Genomic DNA, 5000 nt, shown 5'->3' with positions numbered 1-5000 from the left:
TAAGCTATGCTGTACATCAAAGGTGAGACAGTGCTCACACAATCTCATGATACTGACAAAAGCTTGCTTGGCGACGGGCTCGTCCGGGATTTGAACCCAGGACCTCTAGCACTCTAAGCGAGAATCATACCCCTAGACCAACGAGCCCCGACAGAGTGTGACTTCAGCTGAAAAAAAAAACCGTGCAATTTTCTCCACCACTGACGGGACTTGAAAAAGGACACATTTCAAAAGAGTTTACCTGTGTAGCTTACGGGCTCGTCCGGGATTTGAACCCGGGACCTCTCGCACCCAAAGCGAGAATCAAACCCCTAGACCAACGAGCCGCAATTGAACAGTTTTGTGGGGTGAAAAGGAACATCCAACCGAGGCTAATTCTCTACAGGACACAAGCGTTTGGCGGTGAGGCCCACAATAAATTGGGGAGAAAGCACAAACGGGCTCGTCCGGGATTTGAACCCGGGACCTCTCGCACCCAAAGCGAGAATCATACCCCTAGACCAACGAGCCGCTGAGTGCTGCAATGGGTTTTATTTTGTGTGGACCCCTTGCATTCCTGAGTAAGTCAAAAAAGTTTTCCAGAATGGGCTCTTTTCCTGCAATGGCTAACAACAGAGGGTGGTCGTCGTTTATTTCGTTAGAGTGGATTTTTTTCTGTAAAGTCTGGCATTTCTTTGTGAAAGAAGGGCTCGTCCGGGAGTTGAACCCGGGACCTCTCGCACCCGAAGCGAGAATCATACCCCTAGACCAACGAGCCTGGGCCAAGGATGCCATTTATTCAGCGCCTTTCCTCACACCAACGTTTTAGAGTGGTCTGCAGAAAATACGGTCATTTCAGCTGCGTTCCACTGTGCATCAACATTTCCGAAAGTAAGTCCTGGGTAACTAAGTGCAGCAGTTGACCGGTGGCCGGTAGAACCAAACGATGCAGAGTTTCACAGAATAAAGGGCTCGTCCGGGATTTGAACCCGGGACCTCTCGCACCCTAAGCGAGAATCATACCCCTAGACCAACGAGCCAGCTTGCTCAAATGCTTATGTCGAGCATCTTGTGCATCAATATTTAGCTGAAAGGAAAGGTAGCTGTGGTGGTGTTGAGCTGCAGCTAAGCTATGCTGTACATCAAAGGTGAGACAGTGCTCACACAATCTCATGATACTGACAAAAGCTTGCTTGGCGACGGGCTCGTCCGGGATTTGAACCCGGGACCTCTCGCACCCTAAGCGAGAATCATACCCCTAGACCAACGAGCCCCGACAGAGTGTGACTTCAGCTGAAAAAAAAAACCGTGCAATTTTCTCCACCACTGACGGGACTTGAAAAAGGACACATTTCAAAAGAGTTTACCTGTCTAGCTTACGGGCTCGTCCGGGATTTGAACCCGGGACCTCTCGCACCCAAAGCGAGAATCATACCCCTAGACCAACGAGCCGCAATTGAACAGTTTTGTGGGGTGAAAAGGAACATCCAACCGAGGCTAATTCTCTACAGGACACAAGCGTTTGGCGGTGAGGCCCACAATAAATTGGGGAGAAAGCACAAACGGGCTCGTCCGGGATTTGAACCCGGGACCTCTCGCACCCAAAGCGAGAATCATACCCCTAGACCAACGAGCCGCTGAGTGCTGCAATGGGTTTTATTTTGTGTGGACCCCTTGCATTCCTGAGTAAGTCAAAAAAGTTTTCCAGAATGGGCTCTTTTCCTGCAATGGCTAACAACAGAGGGTGGTCGTCGTTTATTTCGTTAGAGTGGATTTTTTTCTGTAAAGTCTGGCATTTCTTTGTGAAAGAAGGGCTCGTCCGGGAGTTGAACCCGGGACCTCTCGCACCCGAAGCGAGAATCATACCCCTAGACCAACGAGCCTGGGCCAAGGATGCCATTTATTCAGCGCCTTTCCTCACACCAACGTTTTAGAGTGGTCTGCAGAAAATACGGTCATTTCAGCTGCGTTCCACTGTGCATCAACATTTCCGAAAGTAAGTCCTGGGTAACTAAGTGCAGCAGTTGACCGGTGGCCGGTAGAACCAAACGATGCAGAGTTTCACAGAATAAAGGGCTCGTCCGGGATTTGAACCCGGGACCTCTCGCACCCTAAGCGAGAATCATACCCCTAGACCAACGAGCCAGCTTGCTCAAATGCTTATGTCGAGCATCTTGTGCATCAATATTTAGCTGAAAGGAAAGGTAGCTGTGGTGGTGTTGAGCTGCAGCTAAGCTATGCTGTACATCAAAGGTGAGACAGTGCTCACACAATCTCATGATACTGACAAAAGCTTGCTTGGCGACGGGCTCGTCCGGGATTTGAACCCGGGACCTCTCGCACCCTAAGCGAGAATCATACCCCTAGACCAACGAGCCCCGACAGAGTGTGACTTCAGCTGAAAAAAAAAACCGTGCAATTTTCTCCACCACTGACGGGACTTGAAAAAGGACACATTTCAAAAGAGTTTACCTGTCTAGCTTACGGGCTCGTCCGGGATTTGAACCCGGGACCTCTCGCACCCAAAGCGAGAATCATACCCCTAGACCAACGAGCCGCAATTGAACAGTTTTGTGGGGTGAAAAGGAACATCCAACCGAGGCTAATTCTCTACAGGACACAAGCGTTTGGCGGTGAGGCCCACAATAAATTGGGGAGAAAGCACAAACGGGCTCGTCCGGGATTTGAACCCGGGACCTCTCGCACCCAAAGCAAGAATCATACCCCTAGACCAACGAGCCGCTGAGTGCTGCAATGGGTTTTATTTTGTGTGGACCCCTTGCATTCCTGAGTAAGTCAAAAAAGTTTTCCAGAATGGGCTATTTTCCTGCAATGGCTAACAACAGAGGGTGGTCGTCGTTTATTTCGTTAGAGTGGATTTTTTTCTGTAAAGTCTGGCATTTCTTTGTGAAAGAAGGGCTCGTCCGGGAGTTGAACCCGGGACCTCTCGCACCCGAAGCGAGAATCATACCCCTAGACCAACGAGCCTGGGCCAAGGATGCCATTTATTCAGCGCCTTTCCTCACACCAACGTTTTAGAGTGGTCTGCAGAAAAGACGGTCATTTCAGCTGCGTTCCACTGTGCATCAACATTTCCGAAAGTAAGTCCTGGGTAACTAAGTGCAGCAGTTGACCGGTGGCCGGTAGAACCAAACGATGCAGAGTTTCACAGAATAAAGGGCTCGTCCGGGATTTGAACCCGGGACCTCTCGCACCCTAAGCGAGAATCATACCCCTAGACCAACGAGCCAGCTTGCTCAAATGCTTATGTCGAGCGTCTTGTGCATCAATATTTAGCTGAAAGGAAAGGTAGCTGTGGTGGTGTTGAGCTGCAGCTAAGCTATGCTGAACATCAAAGGTGAGACAGTGCTCACACAATCTCATGATACTGACAAAAGCTTGCTTGGCGACGGGCTCGTCCGGGATTTGAACCCGGGACCTCTCGCACCCTAAGCGAGAATCATACCCCTAGACCAACGAGCCCCGACAGAGTGTGACTTCAGCTGAAAAAAAAAACCGTGCAATTTTCTCCACCACTGACGGGACTTGAAAAAGGACACATTTCAAAAGACTTTACCTGTCTAGCTTACAGGCTCGTCCGGGATTTGAACCCAGGACCTCTCGCACCCAAAGCGAGAATCATACCCCTAGACCAACGAGCCGCAATTGAACAGTTTTGTGGGGTGAAAAGGAACATCCAACCGAGGCTAATTCTCTACAGGACACAAGCGTTTGGCGGTGAGGCCCACAATAAATTGGGGAGAAAGCACAAACGGGCTCGTCCGGGATTTGAACCCGGGACCTCTCGCACCCAAAGCGAGAATCATACCCCTAGACCAACGAGCCGCTGAGTGCTGCAATGGGTTTTATTTTGTGTGGACCCCTTGCATTCCTGAGTAAGTCAAAAAAGTTTTCCAGAATGGGCTCTTTTCCTGCAATGGCTAACAACAGAGGGTGGTCGTCGTTTATTTCGTTAGAGTGGATTTTTTTCTGTAAAGTCTGGCATTTCTTTGTGAAAGAAGGGCTCGTCCGGGAGTTGAACCCGGGACCTCTCGCACCCGAAGCGAGAATCATACCCCTAGACCAACGAGCCTGGGCCAAGGATGCCATTTATTCAGCGCCTTTCCTCACACCAACGTTTTAGAGTGGTCTGCAGAAAAGACGGTCATTTCAGCTGCGTTCCACTGTGCATCAACATTTCCGAAAGTAAGTCCTGGGTAACTAAGTGCAGCAGTTGACCGGTGGCCGGTAGAACCAAACGATGCAGAGTTTCACAGAATAAAGGGCTCGTCCGGGATTTGAACCCCGGACCTCTCGCACCCTAAGCGAGAATCAAACCCCTAGACCAACGAGCCAGCTTGCTCAAATGCTTATGTCGAGCATCTTGTGCATCAATATTTAGCTGAAAGGAAAGGTAGCTGTGGTGGTGTTGAGCTGCAGCTAAGCTATGCTGTACATCAAAGGTGAGACAGTGCTCACACAATCTCATGATACTGACAAAAGCTTGCTTGGCGACGGGCTCGTCCGGGATTTGAACCCAGGACCTCTAGCACTCTAAGCGAGAATCATACCCCTAGACCAACGAGCCCCGACAGAGTGTGACTTCAGCTGAAAAAAAAAACCGTGCAATTTTCTCCACCACTGACGGGACTTGAAAAAGGACACATTTCAAAAGAGTTTACCTGTGTAGCTTACGGGCTCGTCCGGGATTTGAACCCGGGACCTCTCGCACCCAAAGCGAGAATCATACCCCTAGACCAACGAGCCGCAATTGAACAGTTTTGTGGGGTGAAAAGGAACATCCAACCGAGGCTAATTCTCTACAGGACACAAGCGTTTGGCGGTGAGGCCCACAATAAATTGGGGAGAAAGCACAAACGGGCTCGTCCGGGATTTGAACCCGGGACCTCTCGCACCCAAAGCGAGAATCATACCCCTAGACCAACGAGCCGCTGAGTGCTGCAATGGGTTTTATTTTGTGTGGACCCCTTGCATTCCTGAGTAAGTCAAAAAAGTTTTCC

At 50.0% G+C, this 5000-nt stretch overlaps 20 non-coding genes across 20 annotated transcripts; all 20 read right to left on the bottom strand.

Moving 5' to 3' along the window:
• Positions 1-75: 75 nt before the first annotated feature.
• trnas-aga (transfer RNA serine (anticodon AGA)) lies at positions 76-147 on the bottom strand. Its single transcript has one exon. It is a non-coding gene; the product is annotated as a tRNA-Ser (tRNA).
• Positions 148-438: 291 nt separating this feature from the next.
• trnap-ugg (transfer RNA proline (anticodon UGG)) lies at positions 439-510 on the bottom strand. The gene has a single exon. It is a non-coding gene; the product is annotated as a tRNA-Pro (tRNA).
• A 175-nt stretch (positions 511-685) lies between these two features.
• Positions 686-757, bottom strand: trnap-cgg (transfer RNA proline (anticodon CGG)). The gene has a single exon. It is a non-coding gene; the product is annotated as a tRNA-Pro (tRNA).
• Positions 758-947: 190 nt separating this feature from the next.
• trnap-agg (transfer RNA proline (anticodon AGG)) lies at positions 948-1019 on the bottom strand. The gene has a single exon. It is a non-coding gene; the product is annotated as a tRNA-Pro (tRNA).
• Positions 1020-1180: 161 nt separating this feature from the next.
• Positions 1181-1252, bottom strand: trnap-agg (transfer RNA proline (anticodon AGG)). Its single transcript has one exon. It is a non-coding gene; the product is annotated as a tRNA-Pro (tRNA).
• Positions 1253-1359: 107 nt separating this feature from the next.
• On the bottom strand, positions 1360-1431 carry trnap-ugg (transfer RNA proline (anticodon UGG)). The gene has a single exon. It is a non-coding gene; the product is annotated as a tRNA-Pro (tRNA).
• A 112-nt stretch (positions 1432-1543) lies between these two features.
• trnap-ugg (transfer RNA proline (anticodon UGG)) lies at positions 1544-1615 on the bottom strand. Its single transcript has one exon. It is a non-coding gene; the product is annotated as a tRNA-Pro (tRNA).
• Positions 1616-1790: 175 nt separating this feature from the next.
• Positions 1791-1862, bottom strand: trnap-cgg (transfer RNA proline (anticodon CGG)). The gene has a single exon. It is a non-coding gene; the product is annotated as a tRNA-Pro (tRNA).
• Positions 1863-2052: 190 nt separating this feature from the next.
• Positions 2053-2124, bottom strand: trnap-agg (transfer RNA proline (anticodon AGG)). Its single transcript has one exon. It is a non-coding gene; the product is annotated as a tRNA-Pro (tRNA).
• A 161-nt stretch (positions 2125-2285) lies between these two features.
• On the bottom strand, positions 2286-2357 carry trnap-agg (transfer RNA proline (anticodon AGG)). The gene has a single exon. It is a non-coding gene; the product is annotated as a tRNA-Pro (tRNA).
• A 107-nt stretch (positions 2358-2464) lies between these two features.
• Positions 2465-2536, bottom strand: trnap-ugg (transfer RNA proline (anticodon UGG)). Its single transcript has one exon. It is a non-coding gene; the product is annotated as a tRNA-Pro (tRNA).
• Positions 2537-2895: 359 nt separating this feature from the next.
• trnap-cgg (transfer RNA proline (anticodon CGG)) lies at positions 2896-2967 on the bottom strand. The gene has a single exon. It is a non-coding gene; the product is annotated as a tRNA-Pro (tRNA).
• A 190-nt stretch (positions 2968-3157) lies between these two features.
• Positions 3158-3229, bottom strand: trnap-agg (transfer RNA proline (anticodon AGG)). Its single transcript has one exon. It is a non-coding gene; the product is annotated as a tRNA-Pro (tRNA).
• Positions 3230-3390: 161 nt separating this feature from the next.
• Positions 3391-3462, bottom strand: trnap-agg (transfer RNA proline (anticodon AGG)). The gene has a single exon. It is a non-coding gene; the product is annotated as a tRNA-Pro (tRNA).
• Positions 3463-3569: 107 nt separating this feature from the next.
• trnap-ugg (transfer RNA proline (anticodon UGG)) lies at positions 3570-3641 on the bottom strand. The gene has a single exon. It is a non-coding gene; the product is annotated as a tRNA-Pro (tRNA).
• Positions 3642-3753: 112 nt separating this feature from the next.
• Positions 3754-3825, bottom strand: trnap-ugg (transfer RNA proline (anticodon UGG)). The gene has a single exon. It is a non-coding gene; the product is annotated as a tRNA-Pro (tRNA).
• Positions 3826-4000: 175 nt separating this feature from the next.
• On the bottom strand, positions 4001-4072 carry trnap-cgg (transfer RNA proline (anticodon CGG)). Its single transcript has one exon. It is a non-coding gene; the product is annotated as a tRNA-Pro (tRNA).
• A 423-nt stretch (positions 4073-4495) lies between these two features.
• Positions 4496-4567, bottom strand: trnas-aga (transfer RNA serine (anticodon AGA)). The gene has a single exon. It is a non-coding gene; the product is annotated as a tRNA-Ser (tRNA).
• A 107-nt stretch (positions 4568-4674) lies between these two features.
• trnap-ugg (transfer RNA proline (anticodon UGG)) lies at positions 4675-4746 on the bottom strand. Its single transcript has one exon. It is a non-coding gene; the product is annotated as a tRNA-Pro (tRNA).
• A 112-nt stretch (positions 4747-4858) lies between these two features.
• Positions 4859-4930, bottom strand: trnap-ugg (transfer RNA proline (anticodon UGG)). The gene has a single exon. It is a non-coding gene; the product is annotated as a tRNA-Pro (tRNA).
• Positions 4931-5000: the final 70 nt, after the last annotated feature.

This window comes from Sardina pilchardus, chromosome 8 (assembly GCF_963854185.1).
Source record: "Sardina pilchardus chromosome 8, fSarPil1.1, whole genome shotgun sequence".
NCBI classification, from domain to species: Eukaryota; Metazoa; Chordata; class Actinopteri; order Clupeiformes; family Clupeidae; genus Sardina; species Sardina pilchardus.
This window is presented reverse-complemented; position numbering and strand designations above follow the sequence as displayed.